The following is a 26499-nucleotide window of genomic DNA, read 5'->3' on the forward strand; positions in this document are numbered from 1 at the left end:
AAGCACAACACTTGGTGTAGAGATATTTAGATTTGAATTTTAGTTCTACTAGGACATTTTGTGGGAACTTAAGAATCCTGAGCCTATACACCCACTGTACTATATATGAAATGGGTCTGTTAATACCCAATGTTAGTACCCAATACTTATATCAATGCATCATGAGGCCAAATGACAAGAGATCTCAAACCAGCATAAATATGAATTCTTGTTGTTACTTTTAAGCAAATCTTCTAGTTAGAGGTATTTCAAAGATAAGTTAATCTTCATGTAGGAACACACATCCAGAAAATATTAGTTACAAATTTTGTTTAGAAACATGTGAATGAGTCACTATCAGTCAGTAAGCAATTGCCAGAACAGTGCTCATTTAGACATGTTTGAAATAAATGCAAAGCTAGTTGATATCACTAAAGGAAAATCTTAGACTTAGAGGAAACATTAGCTTCATATAATCCAATAAATGACAAAAACAATTCCTATGTTGTCTCAGTTACACATTCAGAAGGTTGGGAATGTGAACAGTCATCTTGATGAGAAAAGTTTATGCATACATACAAAAACAGTAGTGGGATTATCTATGAAAGGTCATCTACTGAACTGGTATAATACAGTGTTTTACACAATCCCACTGTGTTTATGCTGTATGTAATTCATATGCACTATTAAAATTACTGCTGTTATTTTATAAGTAGGAAAACTGGGGGTGCCCAAGGACATAAGCCTCCAGTCCAGAAATCATTGATTTGACAAGTCTGTTTGTTTCAGAATCACATAGTTTCTCCTAGGAGACATTTGGTTCATCTTATTCAAAGAGAATTGTAGGAAATGTTCAATTTTGAACATGCATGAAGAAACTCAGAGGTTTACTTGTCTCATTCTCCTCTTTCTGATGATAAATAGCCTTATAAATATTTAAAATATAAATATAATTGGGATGTTTTGGTGGCCCAAATGGATATGCTGTAAAAGTTCTAAAATATAAACTAGAGGATTAGGAAAATCACTCAGCAGTCAAAACACTTGCCATGCAAGCAACAGGACAGAATATGCTCAGTAAATGTTGAATGGGGGTGACAACTAATCTGTAGGTTCAGACTCTAAAGATGAAGCTAGAGTAAGGGGCTAAAGAGAGTGAACTAGCTGGCAGGAATAGTTGTAGCAATGAGCTCTGAGCTTAATTGAGAGACCTTGACTCAGAAAATGAGGCTTAAGAGCAACCAAAATTATTACTAACATCAAATCTGGGTTTCCACGTGCCCATGCATTCAAAGGTGTATGATAACCACACACATGTAAATGGAAAAAAATAAATAAAAAATCATGGAAGTTATTGAAAACACTTTTGGATTAGTGTTTTTGACTTGGTGTGTAGGAATTCTTCTAAACTACATGACTACAATACCTTTATGTATTTGAAATCTAAAATAGTCAATTTTCATCACCCTTCCTTGAATACTAAAAGCATTTGAACATTTCCAGAATAGGACCTTATATTAGTTACTTTCCTCATTGCTGTGAGAAATTCCTAACAAATTGCAGCTTAATTAAGGAAAAGTCCATATGGACTCACAGTTTCAGCGGGATCCAGTCCATCAGGACAGACAGGCTTGGTGTGAGGCCAGTGAGGCACTTAGGAGGCCTGGGTCTGCAGGCAGGAACACAAAGAGAGATGACTCTAAGGTTTGTTCTTTTCTTCCTTCCTTCCTTCTTCATGATATGGTGCTACCTACATTCGGGGTGTTACTTCCTCTTCAGTTAAACCTTTCTGAAATTGCCCTCCACACACACACACACACACACACACACACACACAGGTATGAATTATCTAACCACAGATGATTCCAAACCCAGTCAAGTTGACAAGGAAGATGATTATCATACACCTCTACATCAGGAGATTAACTCTTGTGAAAAATGTTCTAATTGTACTGAAAAATACCAACAACTATAAAAGAGAGAGAGAGAGAGAGAGAGATTCACACACACATAAAGATAACTTCAGAAACCAAGCAATGTCACCATCCACATCAGCAAACACCTACCATAATACCCGAACAATCTCACCTCAGAGTCAGCACATAAAATTCTTACTTTCAATTTGACATATAGCTTTGAATTTTCACATACTGGTATGATCCCTTTAAATTTTAACTCTTGAAACTGTAAGTAAAAAATATTAACATGCAAACTGTTTTTAATATAACATGAATTTTAAATTCTGCTGCACTTTCAATCTGAAAACAGCCTCTAACTGTATTTCTAGACTAGGCCACAAGGAAAATCCTGCCTTGTTTCAGTAGATTGGTAGTCTTAGATAAGAGCTGAAAATATTGCAAGTACATAGAAAAATGAAGATTACAACACATATTTGAGTGTTCTGATGTAGATGTAAGATAGATTACAGCCAAAGCAAGATGATGGGTGAGAAGACTGCTTGCTAGAAAATAAGTATGTAGATGTCTCTATAGGTAGGTGTTTATGTTTTGGTCTAAATTTCTGAGAGCAGGTGTGAAAATGCCAAAGGAAATACCATATGCATTACCAGTGATTAGATTCAGAACATGAAATTATGCCCATGTCTTATTTTGATGCCTAATTTGTCTCTGTACTGAGTGCCAAAATTTTGCATAACTTACAATTTTAGAAATCATTAAGATATTTTATCAGCTCATTGTTATCTTCTCCCAACCATGCTTTCTTTTGTTTGTAGCATGAACAGTAAAGAAACCAAATCTCATAGCCTGCATCGTAACCGAAAAAGAGTTTTTAAACATCCCCATTACATTGCCAAACTACTTGAGAAAATACAATTAAAACCTTACTCAGCTAGTACTAGGTCCAATTTTCTGAGGAATCACCAAACTGATTTCCAGAGTGGTTGTACCAGCTTGCAATCACTGGTTATACCACCAGCAATAAAAAGTAAAATAAATAAATAATTTAAAAAAAAACCCCTCACTCAGCAGTATCAGAAGAGCAATATATATATATATATATTCCCAAAACAATAGCAACGCAAAGGACACAAAGAAAAACCAAAGGGAAAGGATGGGGGCCCTTACTGGGTTTGTGTCAGTCTCTGCACATTGATTTTAGTGGCCATTCTGTCAACACTCCAGCCTAGTTTGAGGATCAGCAGTACACTGGGAATTTCATGTCAGCTAACCTAGAAAATTGTAACAAGTCATTTGTCTCCCAAAGGCTAATATAACAAACTTTATTGCTCTGTTGAGCACATACTCATTTAATACAGATGGTGGATTGCAGAGCTGGAAACTGGGAAAACAGGGGAATTCATTTGCACTAGAAAAGCATCCTCTTAAAAGTAAGAATAGGAGAGAGACTCCTCTTGTAACCAGAGCCTGCTTCTGTGTTTCTCTGCATTCCAGTTTCCCCACAGCTGGGGCTATTCTTCATCCTTCAGATCTGAGAATCAGCTTCTCAGATGCTACACATGAGAGCTAGTGTCTTTGCTCCTGTTGTCCTTCAGAGACATGAAGATGCTTCATCAAACATAAATGCAGCAGATGGATTAGTCGTGAGAATACAAAGAATGGAAACGCAGCAACAGCAAGTAGAAGGCCCTCAGGGGTTAACGTGACTGCGTGCCCTGTTTCCAAGCCCAGCAATGCCCTGATTAAAATTCCAATCTGGATTTTCGGCCAAATATTAGTAAAGTTTCAAATAATGAGCGGTATGACTTTTTAAAGTATTAATAACTAACACCAATGTCATTCAGCAAATGAACATTGTATAATCATTGACCTTAGCAAAGAAAATCATCACTCGTGTATCTATTTATTCTTATGCAAACTGTATCTCTAGTAATAACATTATCTTCTATACGTGATCAGAGAGTTCATATATGTGTTCCATATCATAAGCATTTTGGCTACTTTTTAAGCTTCATCTCTGACTCTTAATTTAGTCTATTTTTATACAGTGTTCTCTTTATATACTTTGTACCTACCCTGGTTTTCTTAAGTGATTTGTTAGCTAGGTTAAGACACATTTCACCTCAAAATATTTAACAGATTTGGTTTCTCTTGTCACCTTAAATTTTCTGCTCTTCTGTTGTAGGCAATTAACTGCTCTCATCCATTTCCTTATTTGTTTTAGTAAATTTTTACTGAGTTACTACTGTGTGAATGGTACCTCAGCTAAGTAAAGCTGTACTATGGATCACTCATCTTCTGAAAGAATGAGTCTAGTGCCTATGTGTGTAGCCCATGATTATAACACTATGAAAGTGAACACATTCACCCAGTACTCAAAAAAGCAGAAAGAATACTCAGCCAATATAAGGTTTGAAGGTATCCAAGTAAATTTTCTGGTACAAACAAAAAGACATCTAAATCTAATCTTTTAATAAAGATGAATTGTGTGTGTGTGTTTCCTGTGTGTTATGTGTGTGTTGTGTGTGCCACATACATGTATGGTTCAGAAGAACATTGGCTCTTTTGGAATTGGAGTCACATACATTTAAAAGCTGTCAAGTGGGTGCTAGGAATTGAACCCAGTTCTTCTGGAAGGGCATCCAGAGCTTTTGACCACAGAGCCATCTCTCCAAGTCACATTGGAAATTCTAAAAGCTTTGGGCCATACGTAAGTAACTTTTGCCATCTTCCCATTGCTTAGAAGTCTGAGTTCCATAAATATAAGAATAAAAACTTAGAGCCTCCACCAAATTCCTGATACCATTTCAACATCAAAGAATTGAAAATATCTCCCTCAACAGAGAAGATAAGACAAGCCTCACAGTTAATGTGCAATGAATCATTAGTTCAAAGCATGGATAATATCAATGACCTTCTTCCTGCCAGTGTAGCACTGTTTCTATCTCACCACATACTATATATACTTTATAGTACTAAATTACATCCATGCACAGCAGGCCAGTTCTTTATAGTTCTATACATTTCTGTGCCTTTAGTAAGCAGACAAAGAATGCAAAGATGGAGGTAATTCGATTAAATTCTTGGAAAACCATCACTATGTGTCCTAATCCTACTAGATATTGACTAAGTGGTATTTTAGATCATTGTTTTTATTTACATTCTATCAGTATATGTTTCAATCTTCATTTTTCCTCCAATCTACCAATTTTACATTTGACTTGTCCTTGTCTTTCTAAAGTCCCAAGAATCATCATTCAGTTACTTGATATTTCACTGGCATTTAACATAAGCATTTATAATAGTAAAATTCCATCTTAGGAATGTTTTTAACTGGCCGGGCATGGTGGTGCATGCCTTTAATCCCAGCACTTGGGAGGCAGAGGCAGGCAAATTTCTGAGTTCAAGGCCAGCCTGGTCTACAGAGTGAGTTCCAGGCCAGCCAGGGCTGTACAGAGAAACCCTGTCTTGAAAAACCAAAAAAAAAAAAAAAAAAAAAAAAGGAATGTTTTTAATTATATCATTGGGTCTTTGCATTTTAATTTCATTATGGGAACTTCATAATTTCCCTTCCTATTTTTTAAAAGACTCATTCATCATGCAATACTGTCATTCAGTAGCCATGAGTGTTTGTATTTTCTACATTTTCTATTGTTGTTCATACCTAGTGGTATATAGCATATTACTTTATTTTTCTCTGTACAATTCATCTTTCATATCCTACGTTGATATTTATGTTTAGTTCAGCGTTTTGTTTTATTACCTTTCAGCATATTAACATTTTATTTAGGTTTTATTTTAGTTGATCATTTTTTCTATTCTTTTGAACCAGACAGCCCAACTCAGGAAGGGGATACGATGGCAGGCAACAGTCAGAGACAGCCTCTGTTCCAATTGTTAGAGAACCCACTTGTAGACCAAGCTGTATATCTGCTACAAATGTGTAGGGGACCTAGGTCCAGTTCCTGAGTGCTCTTTGGTTATTGGTTCAGTCTCTGTGAGCCCCATGGGCCTAGGTTACTTGACTCTGTAGGTCTTCTTGTGGTGTCCTAGACCCCCCTGGCTCACTCATATCTATCCCCCACTCTTCTACAAGACTCCCTGACCTCCACCTAACGTTTGACTGTGGTTGGTTCTCTGCATCTGTTTTTATGTGCTGCTAGAGGCTCCTGTCTGCAAACCTAGCTGAGTATCATTAACAGGGATTGACTGTCTTACATGGGATGGGTCTCAAGTTGGGCCAGTCATTGGCTGTCCATTCCCTCAATCTCTGCTCCATCTTAATCCCTACACACCTCATAGGCAGGGAAAATTTTTAAGTTGAAGATTTTGTAGATGGGTAAATGTCCCCATACCTCTACTGGAAGTTCTACCTGGCTATAGAAGTTTTCATATCTCTTGCTGGTAGGAGTCTTAGCTAAGGTCACCTTCTCCCAGAGACTCTCTGGAATCTCCCCTGTCCCAGGTCTTCAGCTAGTGCCATATTTGCTCTACACTGATTTCCTTTTCACTCCCAGCTCCCTCTCACTCATCCTTGCCTATAACTGACTCTCAACCCTGTTCTCCTTCTCACTCCCTCTGCCATCCAGGTCCCACCTTCTATCATCTACCTCCAATGACTTTTGTTTCTCCTTCTGAGTGCTATTCATGCATCCTCCTTTAGGCCTTCCTTATTACTTAGTTTATTTGGGTCTGTGAATTATAGCAAGGTTATCCTGTATGTTATTGCTAATGTCCACTTATAAGTGAATAAATACCATGTATGTCTTTCTGGGTCTGGGTTACCTCACTCGGGATGGTATTTTCTAGTTCTAGCCATTCATCTGCAAATTTCACGATGTCTTTATTTTTATTTTTTTTTTATTTTTATTTTTCCATTTTTTATTAGGTATTTTGCTCATTTACATTTGCAATGCTATACCAAAAGTCCCCCATAGCCACCCACCCCCTCTCCCCTACCCACCCACTCCCCTTTTATGGCCCTGGCGTTCCCCTGTACTGGGGCATATAAAGTTTGCGTGTCCAATGGGCCTCTCTTTCCAGTGATGGCCGACTAGGCCATCTTTTGATGCATATGCAGCTAGAGTCAAGAGCTCCGGGATACTGGTTAGTTCATAATGTTGTTCCACCTATAGGGTTGCAGATCCCTTTAGCTTCTTTGGTACTTTCTCTAGCTCCTTCATTGGGGGCCATGTGATCCATCCAATAGCCGACTGTGAGCATCCACTTCTATGTTTGCTAGGCCCAGGCATACTCTGACAAGAGACAGCTATATCAGGGTCCTTTCAGCATAATCTTGCTAGTGTATGCAATGGTGTCAGCATTTGGAAGCTGATTATGGGATGGATCCCCGGATATGGTAGTGTCTACATGGTCCATCCTTTTATCTCAACTCCAAACTTTGTCTCTGTAACTCCTTCCAAGGGTGTTTTGCTCCCACTTCTAAGGAGGGGCATAGTGTTCACACTTCAGTCTTCATTTTTCTTGAGTTTCATGTGTTTAGGAAATTGTATCTTATATCTTGGGTATCTTAGGTTTTGGGCTAATATCCACTTATCAGTGAGTACATATTGTGTGAGTTCCTTTGTGAATGTGTTACCTCACTCAGGATGATGCCCTCCAGGTCCATCCATTTGGCCAGGAATTTCATAAATTCATTCTTTTTAATAGCTGAGTAGTACTCCATTGTGTAGATGTACCACATCTTCTGTATCCATTCCTCTGTTGAGGGGCATCTGGGTTCCTTCCAGCTTCTGGCTATTATAAATAAGGCTGCTATGAACATAGTGGAGCATGTGTCCTTCTTACCAGTTGGGGCATCTTCTGGATATATGCCCAGGAGAGGTATTGCTGGATCCTCCGGTAGTACTATATCCAGTTTTCTGAGGAACCGCCAGACTGATCTCCAGAGTGGTTGTACAAGCCTGCAATCCCACCAACAATGGAGGAGTGTTCCTCTTTCTCCACATCCACGCCAGCATCTGCTGTCACCTGAATTTTTGATCTTAGCCATTCTGACTGGTGTGAGGTGGAATCTCAGGGTTGTTTTGATTTGCATTTCCCTGATGATTAAGGATGTTGAGCATTTTTTCAGGTGCTTCTCTGCCATTCGGTATTCCTCAGGTGAGAATTCTTTGTTCAGTTCTGAGCCCCATTTTTTAATGGGGTTATTTGATTTTCTGAAGTCCACCTTCTTGAGTTCTTTATATATGTTGGATATTAGTCCCCTATCTGATTTAGGATAGGTAAAGATCCTTTCCCAATCTGTTGGTGGTCTTTTTGTCCTATTGACGGTGTCTTTTGCCTTGCAGAAACTTTGGAGTTTCATTAGGTCCCATTTGTCAATTCTCGATCTTACAGAGCAAGCCATTGCTGTTCTGTTCAGGAATCTTTCCCCTGTACCCATATCTTCAAGGCTTTTCCCCACTTTCTCCTCTATAAGTTTCAGTGTCTCTGGTTTTATGTGAAGTTCCTTGATCCACTTAGATTTGACCTTAGTGCAAGGAGATAAGTATGGATCGATTCGCATTCTTCTACATGATAACAACCAGTTGTGCCAGCACCAATTGTTGAAAATGCTGTCTTTCTTCCACTGGATGGTTTTAGCTCCCTTGTCGAAGATCAAGTGACCATAGGTGTGTGGGTTCATTTCTGGGTCTTCAATTCTATTCCATTGGTCTACTTGTCTGTCTCTATACCAGTACCATGCAGTTTTTATCACAATTGCCCTGTAGTAAAGCTTTAGGTCAGGCATGGTGATTCCACCAGAGGTTCTTTTATCCTTGAGAAGAGTTTTTGCTATCCTAGGTTTTTTGTTATTCCAGATGAATTTGCAAATTGCTCCTTCTAATTCGTTGAAGAATTGAGTTGGAATTTTGATGGGGATTGCATTGAATCTGTAAATTGCTTTTGGCAAGATAGCCATTTTTACAATGTTGATCCTGCCAATCCATGAGCATGGGAGATCTTTCCATCTTCTGAGATCTTCTTTAATTTCTTTCTTCAGAGACTTGAAGTTTTTATCATACAGATCTTTTACTTCCTTAGTTAGAGTCACGCCGAGATATTTTATATTATTTGTGACTATTGAGAACGGTGTTGTTTCCCTAATTTCTTTCTCAGCCTGTTTATTCTTTGTGTAGAGAAAGGCCATTGACTTGTTTGAGTTAATTTTATATCCAGCTACTTCACCAAAGCTGTTTATCAGGTTTAGGAGTTCTCTGGTGGAATTTTTAGGGTCACTTATATATACTATCATATCATCTGCAAAAAGTGATATTTTGACTTCCTCTTTTCCAATTTGTATCCCCTTGATCTCCTTTTGTTGTCGAATTGCTCTGGCTAATACTTCAAGTACTATGTTGAAAAGGTAGGGAGAAAGTGGGCAGCCTTGTCTAGTCCCTGATTTTAGTGGGATTGCTTCCAGCTTCTCTCCATTTACTTTGATGTTGGCTACTGGTTTGCTGTAGATTGCTTTTATTATGTTTAGGTATGGGCCTTGAATTCCTGATCTTTCCAAAACTTTTATCATGAATGGGTGTTGGATCTTGTCAAATGCTTTTTCTGCATCTAACGAGATGATCATGTGGTTTTTGTCTTTGAGTTTGTTTATATAATGGATTACATTGATGGATTTTCGTATATTAAACCATCCCTGCATCCCTGGAATAAAACCTACTTGGTCAGGATGGATGATTTCTTTAATGTGTTCTTGGATTCGGTTAGCGAGAATTTTATTAAGGATTTTTGCATCGATATTCATAAGAGAAATTGGTCTGAAGTTCTCTATCTTTGTTGGATCTTTCTGTGGTTTAGGTATCAGAGTAATAGTGGCTTCATAAAATGAGTTGGGTAGAGTACCTTCTACTTCTATCTTGTGAAATAGTTTGTGCAGAACTGGAATTAGATCTTCTTTGAAGGTCTGATAGAACTCTGCACTAAACCCATCTGGTCCTGGGCTTTTTTTGGTTGGGAGACTATTAATAACTGCTTCTATTTCTTTAGGGGATATGGGACTGTTTAGAAGGTCAACTTGATCCTGATTCAACTTTGGTACCTGGTATCTGTCCAGAAATTTGTCCATTTCGTCCAGGTTTTCCAGTTTTGTTGAGTATAAGCTTTTGTAGAAGGATCTGATGGTGTTTTGGATTTCTTCAGGATCTGTTGTTATGTCTCCCTTTTCATTTCTGATTTTGTTGATTAGGATTTTGTCCCTTTGCCCTCTAGTGAGTCTAGCTAAGGGTTTATCTATCTTGTTGATTTTCTCAAAGAACCAACTCCTCGTTTGGTTAATTCTTTGAATAGTTCTTCTTGTTTCCACTTGGTTAATTTCACCCCTGAGTTTGATTATTTCCTGCCGTCTACTCCTCTTGGGTGAATTTGCTTCCTTTTTTTCTAGAGCTTTTAGATGTGTTGTCAAGCTGCTAGTATGTGCTCTCTCCCGTTTCTTCTTGGAGGTACTCAGAGCTATGAGTTTCCCTCTTAGAAATGCTTTCATTGTGTCCCAAAGGTTTGGGTACGTTGTGGCTTCATTTTCATTAAACTCTAAAAAGTCTTTAATTTCTTTCTTTATTCCTTCCTTGACCAAGGTATCATTGAGAAGAGTGTTGTTCAGTTTCCACGTGAATGTTGGCTTTCCATTCTTAATGTTGTTATTGAAGATCAGTCTTTGGCCATGGTGGTCTGATAGGATACATGGGACAATTTCAATATTTTTGTATCTGTTGAGGCTTATTTTGTGACCAATTATATGGTCAATTTTGGAGCAGGTCCCGTGAGGTGCTGAGAAGAAGGTATATCCTTTTGTTTTAGGATTAAATATTCTGTAGATATCTGTCAGGTCCATTTGTTTCATAACTTCTGTTAGTTTCACTGTGTCCCTGTTTAGTTTCTGTTTCCACGATCTGTCCATTGATGAAAGTGGTGTGTTGAGGTCTCCCACTATTATTGTGTGAGGTGCAATGTGTGCTTTGAGCTTTACTAAAGTGTCTTTAATGAATGTGGCTGCCCTTGCATTTGGAGCGTAGATATTCAGAATTGAGAGTTCCTCTTGGAGGATTTTACCTTTGATGAGTATGAAGTGTCCCTCCTTGTCTTTTTTGATAACTTTGGGTTGGAAGTCGATTTTATCCGATATTAGAATGGCTACTCCAGCCTGTTTCTTCAGACCATTTGCTTGGAAAATTGTTTTCCAGCCTTTCACTCTGAGGTAGTGTCTGTCTTTTTCCCTGAGATGGGTTTCCTGTAAGCAGCAGAATGTTGGGTCCTGTTTGTGTAGCCAGTCTGTTAGTCTATGTCTTTTTATTGGGGAATTGAGTCCATTGATATTAAGAGATATTAAGGAAAGGTAATTGTTGCTTCCTGTTATTTTTGTTGTTAAAGTTGGCATTCTGTTCTTGTGGTTGTCTTCTTTTAGGTTTGTTGATGGATTATCTTCTTGTTTTTTCTAGGGCGTGGTTCCCGTCCTTGTATTGTTTTTTTTCTGTTATTATCCTTTGAAGGGCTGGATTCGTGGAGAGATAATGGGTGAATTTAGTTTTGTCGTGGAATACTTTGGTTTCTCCATCTATGGTAATTGAGAGTTTGGCTGGGTATAGTAGCCTGGGCTGGCATTTATGTTCTCTTAGTGTCTGTATAACATCTGACCAGGCTCTTCTGGCTTTCATAGTCTCTGGTGAAAAATCTGGTGTAATTCTGATAGGCTTGCCTTTATATGTTACTTGACCTTTTTCCCTTACTGCTTTTAGTATTCTATCTTTATTTAGTGCATTTGGTGTTCTGATTATTATGTGTCGGGAGGAATTTCTTTTCTGGTCCAGTCTATTTGGAGTTCTGTAGGCTTCTTGTATGTTCATGGGCATCTCTTTCTTTAGATTTGGGAAGTTTTCTTCAATAATTTTGTTGAAGATGTTTGCTGGTCCTTTGAGTTGAAAATCTTCATTCTCATCCACTCCTATTATCCGTAGGTTTGGTCTTCTCATTGTGTCCTGGATTTCCTGGATGTTTTGAGTTAGGATCTTTTTGCATTTTCCATTTTCTTTGATTGTTGTGCCGATGTTCTCTATGGAGTCTTCTGCACCTGAGATTCTCTCTTCCATCTCTTGTATTCTGTTGCTGATGCTGGCATCTATGGTTCCAGATTTCTTTCCTAGGGTTTCTATCTCCAGCGTCGCCTCACTTTGGGTTTTCTTTATTGTGTCTACTTCCCTTTTTAGGTCTAGTATGGTTTTGTTCATTTCCATCACCTGTTTGGATGTGTTTTCCTGTTTTTCTATAAGGACTTCTACCTGTTTGGTTGTGTTTTCCTGTTTTTCTTTAAGGACTTGTAACTCTTTAGCAGTGTTTTCCTGTTTTTCTTTAAGGACTTGTAACTCTTTAGCAGTGTTCTCCTGTATTTCTTTAAGTGAGTTGTTGAATTCCTTCTTTATGTCCTCTACCATCATCATGAGATATGCTTTTAAATCCAGGTCTACCTTTTCAGGTGTGTTAGGGTGTCCTGGATTGGGCGAAGTGGGCGTTCTGGGTTCTGATGATGGTGAGTGGTCCTGGCTTCTGTTAGTAGGATTCTTACGTTTACCTTTCGCCATCTGGCAATCTCTGGAGTTAGTTGTTATAGTTGTCTTTGTTAAAAGATTGTTCCTCTGTTGATTTTGTTACCCTCTATCAGCAGGCGTGGGAGACAAGCTCTCTTCTCTGAGTTTCAGTGGTCAGAGCAGTCTCTGTAGGCAAGCTCTCCTCTCTCAGGGAAGGTGTACAGTTATCTGGTGTTTGGACCTCCTCCTGGCTGAAGGTGAAGGCCCAAAACAGGATCTTTCCCAGAAGCTGTGTTGCTTTGGCCAGGAAGGTGGCCAGTTGTCTGGAGTCGAAGATGTCGCAGCCTCAGAAGCTCTGTGGCTCTTGCCGGGAAGGTGGCTGGTTGTCTGGAGCTGAGGATGGTGCCGCCCCAGAATCTCTGCGACTCTCTCGCCCGTCCCAGAAACGGCTGGCACTCTGTATTCCACACGGTCACCTGTGCAGCCTGCCCTCCGCGGAGTCCCGGAGCCAAGAAGGCTCCCGCCGGCGCCTGTGCCACAAACCTCTCAGGCCAGGCAGACCCCGTGCTCTCACCAGGAAGGTGGCCGGCTGTCTGGAGCTAAAGATGGCGCCGCCCAGAAGCTCTGCGACTCTCTCGCCCGTCCCAGAAACAGCTGGCACTCTGTATTCCACACGGTCACCCGTGCAGCCAGCCCTCCGCGGAGTCCCGGAGCCAAGAAGGCTCCCGCCGGCGCCTGTGCCACAAACCTCTCAGGCCAGGCAGACCCCCGTGCTCTCACCAGGAAGGTGGCCGGCTGTCTGGAGCTGAAGATGGCGCCGCCCAGAAGCTCTGCGACTCTCTCGCCCGTCCCAGAAACAGCTGGCACTCTGTATTCCACACGGTCACCCGTGCAGCCTGCCCTCCGCGGAGTCCCGGAGCCAAGAAGGCTCCCGCCGGCGCCTGTGCCACAAACCTCTCAGGCCAGGCAGACCCCGTGCTCTCACCAGGAAGGTGGCCGGCTGTCTGGAGCTAAAGATGGCGCCGCCCAGAAGCTCTGCGACTCTCTCGCCCGTCCCAGAAACAGCTGGCACTCTGTATTCCACACGGTCACCCGTGCAGCCTGCCCTCCGCGGAGTCCCGGAGCCAAGAAGGCTCCCGCCGGCGCCTGTGCCACAAACCTCTCAGGCCAGGCAGACCCCCGTGCTCTCACCAGGAAGGTGGCCGGCTGTCTCGTCTTTATTTTTAATAGCTGAATAGTATTCCACTTTGTAGATGCATCACATTATTTTTTTAAATTTATTCTTCCGTCGAGGGACATTTAGGTTGTTTCCAGTTTCTGACTATTATGAGTAAAGCTACTATGAACAAAGTTGAGCAAATGTCCTTGGGGTATACTGGGGCATCTTTTGGGTATATGCTCTGGAGTAATATAGCTGGGTCTTAGGGTAGAACTATTCCTAATTTTCTGAGAAACCACCACATTGAATTCCACCAGCTTGCACCCCCACCAGCATTGAAGGAATGTTCCTCTTGCTCCACATCCTTGCCAGTATCTGCTGTCATTTGAGTTTTTGATCTTAGTCATTCTGATGGGTGTAAGATTGAATCTCAGAGTCGTTTTGTATCGAGTCTTCTGCTATACTTACAGACTCCATCTTTGAAGTCACTCTGAAGTGCAAAAGGAACAGGGTGTGTCTACATCATCTTGCTTTACCTTTTCTAGCTAAGTTATTTCCTTCAATAAAAGTGGAACTTTTCCTCCTTGTGATCTTTGTGCTATTTGTCACTGTCCTGGCTAACTGTCTTAACTTGGCACAGTTTGGAAGAGGAAATATCAACTGAGAAAATGCCCCCACTAGGTTGGCCAGTGGGCAGACCTGTCCTGCATCTTCTTGACTGATGTTTGGAGTGGGAGGGCCCAATTTACTGTGGATGGTACCATCCCTGGGTAGTATTCCTGGGTTCTACAAGAAAGCTGGTTACACACATCAGAAGGAACAAGCCAATAAGCAAAGGCCAATATGGCCTTTGCATCAGCTCCTGCCTCCAGGACCCTTCCTGCCCTGACTTCAACCAGTAATGGACTACAGCATGGAACTCTATGTTGAGATAAACACTTTCCTCCCTAAGTTGCCTTTGGCCATGGTGTTTGCTCACAGCACTGAAGCCCAACTAAGACAGTGTGATATCCAGCACTTTGATTCATGGTTTAGGTAATAGACAGAGCTTCATATGATGTTTAGTCTCTGGGTACTGGTAGGCGTCTAGCAAGCCTTGCACTGGTTCATCTTGGGCCCTACAGACTTTAAGCACTTGTTGTTTGTTCACGCAGACCTCTTCCAAGAAGTTAGAGAGTCATACAGAGTATATGTCTCAGAGCAGATTGTGACCATGTGGAGCACACTGTGGGTCTGATTCAAAGTTTTCCCACTGTATTTGGAGGTGTTCTGTAGCCAGATATTAAAGCATAGTCCTCTGACATGTTCTGTGGGTTCCACCAAGAAGCTGGATAACACAGGAATTTAGCTGCTAGCTACTGACTAAGAAGTGGCTCTTTAAAAATGGCTTTCTCCAGAAAAATGACAGCAAAAGAGGATTTTCACTGGCATCTGTGAAGTAGGCAGACCCCAAGATTCCTCTCTGGTTTAATTGCAGATTTCTAGAATAATGAGTCCATTGTGGATTTTTAATTCCCTGTCCCCTGCGTTTGGTCAACATCCATCCTCTGTTAGGGATACTGCAAGGTTTCCTTCAAGATCCTCATTTTCTAGCACCAAGATTATAGTGTGTGTTTTATGATGCTCTCTTTATATTAGAAATGGTTCCAACTCTTTCATTAAGCTCACTCTGCACCGGGAGCAGAGCACTTCCCAATAGAACCCTCTAGATTCCTTTGATTCTCTTGCCTTCTGTTCTACCTCAGAAATCTGCTTTTATTTCTTTACAGCTAAACCTAGAATTTTTCTACTTCATCTACCAGCTATCCAACTATCCCAAGAGCTTTCTCCAAGGATTCTGACAGCTGACTGATCCAGGTCTCCTTTCTTTTTGGCAATACTGCCTTCATCATTTCTGGCTTTCACAACAAAATAGAACAAAGAACCAGTGTGTGGATGCCTTTAGCAATTAAAATTTATTTCTGACAGCTCTGAAGTCTCGGAAGGACAAGATTTAGTAGAATCAGATCTGGTGTGTACTGAGATACACTTCCTGGTTTGCAAATGGTTCTCTTCTTTTTGTATCATCTAGGGGAGACCAGCTCCACTGATCAGTTTTCTTTCTTTAATAGTGTCCAACCCATGATTATAGAAACAAGAAAGATCACAGTTAACATTTTAAACTTTTTAAAAAATTTGTACACTATATTTTTCAAATCTAAGCAGTAGTTTTCTATTCTTCTATAATTATAAGGATATATTTTCTTTAGGGAAATCATCTGATACTTACATGATCTAAAACTCATGTGTCTTAATGTTTTGCTTTTGTTTTCTACAGAATTCACTTATAGAACTTGATCATAGATATAACCTCATAGTCATCGTTTGTTCAAAGAATCTAGGTTCATTTCCAGGATATTCAGGCAAGTGCTGAATTGAGTTTGTGAATCAGCAACATTTTAAACCTCTCTGTTTTCAGATTTTTCACAATTTGAAATCCCAGATGATTCATTTGCCATTAACCATACTTAATTGCACTTTAGCAAGTATTTCTAAATACTTTTACTGTTGAAGTTTCAAGGGAAAAATACCAAAGACTATATTAATCAATTTTATATTCTATTATTTTGATTTATTGGCAAAAAGAACCAACAGATGCTACTTGTAGGGTAAAAGGGCTAGGGAAAGAAGAATATCCTGAGCCCAAATTGACCCCAAGCCCAAGACCAAGGCCAAGAAACAGAATTCTACCAATCCCTGAGCTTGCCACAGAATCCTACCAATCTCTGAGCTTAAAATCCCACCAACCCATCGGCATGAAATCCCACCAATCCTTGAGCATTTTTCTCAGCAATCTGGACTTCCAAATTCCCACTAAAATTGAATATTAATGTCTGCTTATAGGATTTCTTTAACCTATAGGTCTAGGCTCTTACACATTCCTCCAAAAATCCAGTTCCAAAGGATGAAGAAACACAATGTAAATCTTATTACAGCAGTGACTCTTTTCGATACATTTATTCTGTTATACCTGACATCACTATTATAAAATCCTGATGAAAATAAATGAGGAAGGGATTATTTGGCTCAGTTTGTGAGCATAGTCCATAGTGGCCCAGGATGTAGCCTATTGAAATGGACGTAAAGTGTGACAGTGAGAATATGAGGGATTTCGTCATATTGTACTTTCAGTCAGTGAGGGAAACAAAAATTATTCTCTTTTAATATTCTCCTTTTCCATTTTTCTGCCTAAGATCCTACCCCCATGGATATTACTACCTCCATTCAGAGAGGGGCTTCTCGACCTAGTTAAACCTCTCAGGAAGTTGGGCATGGTAGCATCCATCTAATCCCAGAACTTTGGAGGCAGAGGCAGGTGGACTTCTATAAGGTCAGCAAAATCTTGGTGTACATATTGTGTTTCAAGTTATCTGGGGATATGTAGTAAGACCCTGTCTTAAACATAAAACGACAATAAAACTCTCTGGACATGCTCTAATGAGCACACACAGAAGTCAGCCTTCTAGGTAATTCTAAAACCAATGAAGTTGACAATCATTATTAGTTATCATAACCAGAAAAACCATGAAACATTGACTGGTTTTAAATTATAGAAACAATGTCCTATCTGCTTCCAGACCACAGTGAAATTCTATGGGAAATCAATAACATAAAATTTGTCTGTAAGATGAAGAAAATGTGAAGATTATACAATATGCTTTTAAGGACCTTATTTATCACTGAAAAAAATAGAGATAGAAATTAAAATATTTTGAGTTAAATTGAAGAGTCAAAATAAATATGTTGGGTACAGTAAAAATAGTAATTTAGAGGAAAGCTATAGCAGCCATGTATATTTTAGGAAAGAAGAAACTTTTAAATTAATATTTCAAACTTCAACTGCATGAAACTAGAAAGAGAAGACAAACAGAATTCAAAGAATGTAAAAGAAAAATAAATATTTAAAAAGAAAGCAGTGAAGCAGAAAATGAATAGAGAAAATTCAACAAAGCCCAAAGTTGGTTCCATGACAAGACAAATATAACTAATAACCCTCTGGCTAGAGTAACTAAGAAACAGAAGAAGAGTACAAATGTAATATTTTTGGATACCAACCTATCATATCCAAGATCATTGTGTATCATAAATTACAGTATATTTTACTATACAAGGTTATCTTTCAGAGAACAGAATGATGCATCTTGGATTGCACTGCATTAGAATGCTGGATTTTAAAAAGGGCTGGCGGAATTTCTCATTTCAGTTTCATAAACAAGTCATTCAAAACATTTGGCTTGAGATTAGAACAGAATTGCCAACAATATCTGAAATAGCCTACACATACTTCTGCATTTTGCCCTGTATATGTATGTGAATGCTATCATCATTATTAACAATCATAAAATCAAAATGTTAGTCAATTCTAAAAAAATCAGTGAAAATTCTCTACATTCTGAAGTAACAAATATTAAGGCTGGACTTAATTCTTTATGTGAAAATAAACAAATCATCATCTTATCACAATCCAAATTTGTTTTCCTCTTTAGTAAATAAATATATATATATATATATATGTATATATATGTATATATATGTATATATATGTATATATATGTATATATATGTATATATATACACACAGATATACATATATTCCTATATATACATGAGTTATTTTAAAATAAATTTATTTATATTTTGCTATCAATACATATTTCACTTGTATGATCATTTCATATACTTATCTACCTAGGGTTGTAAATTCTAATTTTAAGAAACCCAGCCCTGCCACATATTTTGCTGCAATGCTAAGCTATGACATATGAAACATTGATACATTTTCAACTTCTAATATTAAGTGTATCTTCAGTTTATATTTTCCTGTTTAATGGGTTTATCTGGATATAAAATTATTATTAAGTCAAGAATGATATGTGTATAAAAGAATACTAGGGACAGCTCTGCGTCCATGGATATTCTAACTTCAATGAAATATAGAGAGGTGGGGCCTAATGAAAAATGCCTAGGTGACTATCATAAGTGGTGCTGATGATAAAGGCACAGTAGTATAGCTGTCTGTTACTTGTGAATGAATGTCAACATCCAGTGGTATTGTATAGCCTCAATGTAAGACTAAGACAAAATCATCACATTATGGAGTAATGACCCCCACCATACCTTGTCAACACCACAGGGCTTCCACAGAATAATAGAGAATATCAGTGCAGAGGTTACAAGATCCACAATACAGCAGGAAAGAGACAAGAATAAAAGCACTAGAAAGATTTTAAACCTGGAGCACAAAAGCATTCAACAAAGCAAGCATCAAAAATAGAGCTCAACTCCTAGCCAGATTAACCCAAGAATTCATGGCCAACTTCCTGTTACCTCAGATCTTATTCACTATACAATATTCTTGGCCTCCAACACAGAACTATAGGCTATAACATGGAGCTTTTCAAAATAATTTGACAATCATAAAAGTAAGGAAACATAAGAGTAAGACTCAGGTACCTCACTCATTTAAATTTATAGACTTGGAATTTAAAGTAACTATGATTAATATGTTAAAGACTCCAGTAGAATCTGGCAATGCATAAAAGTAAATGGGCTTTAAAAACAAAGTATGGAAATTATAAGAAAAGGAACTTCAAGACTTTGCATTTGACAATGGAGTACTAGATTTAAGCAAGAGAAATGTGTCTACGTTTTCTTTCCTTAAATTAATAACTTTGATCAAGAAATGACTTGAAAGGAAAGGCTTCAAAAATGGGAGGAAATAATTGCAAAACATAAAATTGATAAGAGGTTAATATACACAACATATAAAGCATTTATACTGCCCAAAAGAAAATAACAAAAACAAAACAAAACAAAGAGAAACAACACATCTTAAAAGTGAACAACATGGCCAGTGAGATAGCTCAGCTGATTAAAGTGAATGTCTCCAATCTCTATGGCCCATCCCTTTGGCTCACAGGTAGAAGGAGAAACCAACTTTTGCAAGTTCTGCTTTGGCCTTCACCCATGTACTATGGCATGAACCACGCAACACATATACACATGTAAATAATAAATAAATAAATGGTAGATAGAATTTGAAAGCTTTCAGGAGGTAAAGGGCTTAGGTTGTAGAAACTATTTACCATGGAGGGGAGAGGAGAGGAAGGTGGAGAGTGAGGAAGACGCCATGAGGCAAGACTCTTAAAATCATGGCCATGAGGGCTGACCTGTTGGAGTTAAGAGCAACTCAGATGGAACGTAGTAAGTAAGAACTTGCTGTTCTCAATAGGAAAGTAGATTCTGATAGCATCGAGAGTAGATACCTGCTGAGCCTTAGTGCTAAAAACAGCTTATTATAAATTAAAGGTCACATGTATCTTTTATGTGGGAACTAAATAATCAAAGGCAGGGTAGAAGCCCTGAAAGAGATTAAATATATTCCACAACAGGCTTGAATATGCTTTTCTTCAAAGAAGGTATACAAATGAAATTCCTATAATTAGGATGGCTTTGAGGAAAATAAAGGTAAGGAATATGTAACGGCAAAAAAGGCACAAAACAAAACCCTTATGCTGAGCTGGCATAAATGTGAAATTATTTGGTCACTGTAGAAATGACCATTCTACAAATTTTGACCATTCTTCAAAATTTACAACAGTAATACTAATGGTCCATTCTGTTCTTGGTCACATACATTACAAAGAAGTAAACACAATTTTACACACACATACAAAAATGTGACTGCATGTTTATAGCAACATTATTCTTAATAATGCAAAAGCATGAACAACTAACATCTCCTTCAAAAGAATTAGATAAAAAGTTGTACCATCTACAAAAAAAAGTAGGACATTTTTCAGTCAAATAAGACTTAAAGGACCAGTAGATGCCACAACTTGAATGAACCACAAGACCATACACCAAATAGAAGAAGCACTAGTTTTGAAGTTAGAGAGATTATTGTCGTATGCCTTTGTGGTTTCCTCAGTTGTACCTCTACTTTGGGCACAAGCTCTGGTTCCAAGTCTTCCGGTTCCTTCCTCGGGGTGTGCAGGAGCCGCTGCATCCTAGGCTGGAAGGATGAAGCAGAGTCAGGAATGAGTGGGGTCTGCAGGACCCTGGTTCAGCTGGAGTGAGTGCCAGGGCAGAGCTGGGGGAAGGGAGGCCTTCCTTGAGGATTTTAATGTTACAGCTCTTTTCAATGATACTCAATAAAACAGCTCTCTTAATCATCTTCAGTGAAACAGCTGCTGAGTATACTTTGTTCAGGGTGAACAAAGGCTTGGAGAGTAGTAAGGAGTTTTCAGGGTGAGTGTAAAATCATTGACTAGAGCTTAATGTACGGTGAATGCCTCGTTCTCATCAGGGAAAGGGGGAAGTTGAATTTGGAAGTTTGCCAAGGGCTATGTGACCTTCCTCAGGTGTGTCTATGGGGGCAGGGTGGCACGGGTCAAGTTCCCCAGACAAGGTCAGAGAAGGAACAGCTCTGCTGCAGAAAGGGAGTCCTCCATTTTGCTGTGAGCTCAGAGGAGCTATGTAGACATGGTAGACTTCGATCTTCAGTAGCAGGGTTTCCCAAAATTTTATCATCCTTTCCTATGATATATTTGAAATAATCAAAGACATAGATGTAGAAAGATTAGTAGTGTAAAGTAACAGGATGGTTTTAAAGCTGGAGAGATGTGGTGGTTGTGTACATTGAGTGCATTTTTTGGACATGTGAAATGGCAATGAACACTTTGCATTGGTGATATATACAAATTTCACCTGAAAACCAGAATGCAAGACAACAAAAGCCCCAAATTGAAATGAAGGATACTTCAGATAGATATACCAGTAGACTGGATGCAACTGAGGAAAGACCTAGTGAACTTTAAGCTGAACCAACAGAAACATCTCAAACTAAAACACAAAGAAAATAAGGGAGAAGAGAATAAGACATGCATTTAAGATAATCTCAATAATAACATTAATAATCACTATTATAAGTCTAATTGGAATATCAGAAGATATGAGACAACAGGGTAGAAAGGTATTTATAATAAAGTTATAAAAGGCCATGAATCGGCCTGAACCAATGCCAGATACCAAAATACATCAGGCAGAAAGCAGAAGACTTGTCTAGGCATAACACGCTCAAAGTACAGAAAACCAAGACAAAGACAAAACCTTGACACAAGCCAGAAAGGGAAAAGTACATCACTGTGCACAGGGAGGAACAAGCAGGAGTGAAAAGCGACTTCTTAAAACCATGCAAACAAGACAGGCTGCAGAAACAAGCTTAAAGCACTAAAACGTAAGAACTACCAATGTGGAGCCCTGCATTCAATAAAACCACCTCTCAAAAATAAATGAAAAGAATTCATTATTAAAAGTAATGGAAATTCATGGCAATCAGATCAGTTAAGCCAAAAGGAATGTTAAAAGAAATCCTTATTATAGACATAGGATGCTGGGGAATGTACACAGGGTTATGAGTGATTTGCTCTCTCCAGCAGATGACCTGAGTTCCCAAAACCTGTGCTGAGTGGTTCTCAGCCTCCATGAACTACAGCTCCAAAGGAGCCTCGGCCTCTTCTAGGCTCACGGGCACCTCCATGCATTTGTGTGCGTGCCTGTCCTTGCACATGCATGCACAAATATACACACACTTCAGATAACACTCATTTTTTAAATATTCCGATGTCACAAATGAGTATACATAAGGACAAATTAGGGAATGGATAAACAGAGATAAAACTATTTTTTATTTCACTCCTTATTGGTATAAAAGGTGAGGAATGCAGTGTTTAATATGGAGTGTTGAGCCAATACAGTGTGAGTTCGGGGAAAACAGATGAATAGGGATTCTATGCATAGCAGGCTGGAGAACTGGGGAATATCCTATTGAAGGGTCACACCACAGGCACGGCTGCAACTCTCTCTAACAGGAAAGGCAACAATCTCAGGCTTTCTTTCTTGGTTATTTATTGCAATGTTGTTGATGGTTCTGGAAGCACTAGTGATTTATGCTTGCCCACTCTGTGAAGATTCTGAGTTGTAGACAGGAAAGCAAGCGTCGTGCCCAGTAGCCACCCTCTCTCATTAAAGTGGGAGGGGCTGCTTTAGGGACTAGAGTGTATTTAGCTACCCTCATCCTCCATACATAGAACGGAGCTGCATTTAGGAAAGGTATTCAGCCCTCTTGTGCCAAGGGAAGCAGAGACAGAAACAGCTAGATGCTCTGACACTGATTTTTCTCAGGAAAATTCCCCAGAAGTAGAAAAGGCAGACTTCCCAGGCTCCTATACCAGACTCTCATTAAGAAGGAGCTTGCAGTGGGAAATAGCAGGTGTCTCTTGTTTCCATTCTACACTAAGACTAACAGTGGGACTCCTCTCTAGCACTTCTGAGAGATGTGTGTGTCCTGTTGCTTCTCTCAAGGGGGGTCCCTAGCTCTTTCTGATTACCACAGGTAACTTCTTATTCACCCCAGAGAAGGCCAGTTGTGGGTCGGGTCATCAAAAAAAGATCGAGACAAAGGAAAAAATAACAACAGAAAGAAATTCACACAGCATAAAGCCCCTGTTTCCCTTATCTTCACTTCTCTGACTCATCCTCTGGACTGTGTGTTGTTTTCTCCTATCAGTTCTGATTCTTTTCAATAAAGCATGAACTTAGACACACTGGCAAATTAAGACATGGGTCCAAGTAAGAGTCTCCGTGTCTCCTCTTATATTGTTAGACATACAGCCCGTGACCTCAAATAGTAGTGACTTTTAGAAATGTGATTCATATTGATTCAGTCTGCCTAAGTGGTATCAAGGCATTTGTATGCACATGTGTGTGAACAATCATGCATGAACATACCTTTGTGACAATGTATGGATGGTTCACATGCCAAGCACTCCACGGAGCAGAGAGAATTTGTTCTGCCTCCTTGAAGAAGTCACCACTAAACTATGACTAAGTGGATTAGACAGACAATTTGCATATTGTCCTGAGTTTTTAAATTTCTCTCAAAGAAATATATGTTATATGCATAGTTTATGAAGTCTAAGAATTTAGATTATTTTGCTTGTGCATAAAGTCAGCAGACCTATTTTATTCCTACCCATCCCTAAATCCCACTGCAGACAGAAAACTATGCGTATTACTTTTAAAACATCAGTTGAATGTTTTAATGTGAAAGGTGAAGATACACTTTATTCTAGCCCCGTTCCCATAGTTTTATACACAGGCGCACACATACACATATTATGCACACACACTCACACACACAAATACATATACACACACAACACACATATGAAACACACACATGGGCACAAACACACTCATATATATGCCTGCATGCCCATAGACACTCACAAATACACACACATGCCACCACACACACAAATACACAAATACTCACATGCAAACATACACACATACAAACACACACACATGCACACATGCCAACACACACAAACACACCCATACAAACACACACTCACACACATGCCTTCACATACACAGATACTCACATGCTAACACACACAAACACACACATGCACACACTCACACACATATGCCTTCAATATACACACATGTGCACACACACACACACACACACACACACACACACACTGATTAAGGTGCCTACATTTATATGGGTTTTTTAAGACTGTACTTACTTTTCCGTTTCTTTTTTTTTTTTTTTTTACGTATTTTCCTCAATTACATTTCCAATGCTATCCCAAAAGTCCCCCACACCCACACCCTCCCCCGGCTCCCCTACCCACCCATTCCCATTTTTTGGCCCTGGCGTTCCCCTGTACTGGGGCATATAAAGTTTGCAAGTCCAATGGGCCTCTCTTTCCAGTGATGGCCGACTAGGCCATCTTTTGATACATATGCAGCTAGAGTCAAGAGCTCTGGGGTACTGGTTAGTTCATAATGTTGTTCCCCCTATAGGGTTGTAGATCCCTTTAGTTCCTTGGGTACTTTCTCTAGCTCCTCCATTGGGGGCCCTGTGATACATCCAATAGTTAACTGTGAGCATCCACTTCTGTGTTTGCTAGGCCCCGGCCTAGTCTCACAAGAGACAGCTATATCACGGTCCTTGCAACAGAGGCTTGCTAGTGTATGCAATGGTGTCATCGTTTGGAGGCTAATTATGGGATGGATCCCTGGATATGGCGGTCTCTAGATGGTCCATCCTTTTGTCTCAGCTCCAAGCTTCCTGTTAGCATGAACTTCATCAGTAATCACCTTGTTAGTTTTAACTTTACTATCTGTACGTTTCCCAACTATGTGGTCCCAACCTTACTGAATGGTGAAAGCCCTCTTGCAGTTAAACACACTAAAGCCCATCCTGGTGTGTTCTTAGCTCTGTACCTTCTATGACACCAGCTCATAGCAAGTGCTGAATCAGGAACACCATGCCAGTTTCTCAAAGTCCCTTTCTGTTATAATACATTCCCACACTGTCCAGCCGTTGTCATCTGATGAAGTGTATCTTCCCTTTGGGTCCCAAGGGAAGTAGGAGAAGTACACATTATTTGTAGCATTTCAGTCTTTCGATGCCTCTTACTTTCCTCTAATGTGCGTGTTTGTAATTTCATTGGATGAAGAGTCTAATACAGAAGTCAGTTGCCTTCGTATTTTACAAGATGTATTTCAGTGGCAGAAGGTCTAGTGTGGAATAAATAGGAACTCATAATCAAAGATATGCTGATGTAAATAAAAATCACTGATCTTTCTCTTATTTTGAAGACTTTATTTTTTTTGTTGTTATTATGTAATCATAACATTTCTTTTTCCCCTTTCCTCTATCCAGACCTTCTCATAGGCCACTCACTGTTTTCCTTCACATTCATTATCTCTTTTTCACTAAGTGTTATTGCATGTGTAACTATATTATATACTAGTATATAGTATATAATATATAAGATAGATATAGTACATAAAGATATAAGATATATAATTTAGCCTGAGTAATGTGGCTTTTAAGTGTATTTTTCAGAGCTAATCATTAGCACTGGGTGGCCAATCGTTGTGGCCTTCGCTCAAGAAGGCTGCCACTGTCTGTCCCAGCTTTCCTCGGATGCCTGGAGTTATTTTTGAGGGCTATGGCCTGTGGATCTTTCCATGTCCAATTTGGCATGTTTATTGGTGTCATCCTTGTTCAGCTCATGTCTGGATAGTTATGTTGCTGAGACTTCATGAGTGTAGCTTCTGATGTTTCCAGGAGACAAAATCTCACAGCAACCCTCCATTGTCTCCCTCTTTTAAAATCCATTTTATTATAGCTGTTTTAGCTAAATATGTGATTTCTGAATCATCTCTCAAATTTAATACTTTCCTATTTCGATTTTTGTTGTTGTCTTATTTACTTTTTATGAAATTTGATTTAATCAATTTAAGCCTTTATGTGATCTTAGAATATTACATACTATAATATGTTTTATATCATGTGCAATATATATCATATGTACTATTTTATGATTGATATATAAAATACACTATTACTCATGTTTTACATAATAATATAATGTATTATGCTGTGTTTAGGTTTACAGTTATAATTAAAGATTATATTTATATGTATATTATATATGTGTGTATATATAATATACATATATGTAAATCCAATTTTGTATCTTATATGTCTTCCTAAACCTAGGAAATTCAGCTTTATCTGTAAGATAATATCTGCTGAAAACAATAGAAGGATTCATATACTGAGTATATATTGTAGTATATTACAAGTATACTATCATATTAATATTATATATCTAGCATATAAAATACAGTATACCTCATGTTTTACATAAGAATAGAATGCACTGTGTTGGGACATATTATTTTATTTTTATATATTTGTATCACAAATACAAGGGAAGTAGATAATTAGCTAGAAGGCAACATCTAATGAATAGCATGCTTTTAAAAGGAAGCATAT

The 26499-nt window shown here is 38.9% G+C and overlaps 1 long non-coding RNA gene across 1 annotated transcript in view; it reads right to left on the bottom strand.

Moving 5' to 3' along the window:
• Positions 1-1580: 1580 nt before the first annotated feature.
• Positions 1581-26499, bottom strand: part of Gm40148 — a 76017-nt gene continuing 51098 nt past the window's right edge. Inside the window, exon 3 of the long non-coding RNA XR_867630.2 lies at positions 1581-1648. This is a non-coding gene — a long non-coding RNA (predicted gene, 40148). The remainder of the gene's footprint in view (positions 1649-26499) is intronic.

This window comes from Mus musculus, chromosome 3, assembly GCF_000001635.26.
Source record: "Mus musculus strain C57BL/6J chromosome 3, GRCm38.p6 C57BL/6J".
In the NCBI taxonomy this organism is placed as follows: Eukaryota; Metazoa; Chordata; class Mammalia; order Rodentia; family Muridae; genus Mus; species Mus musculus.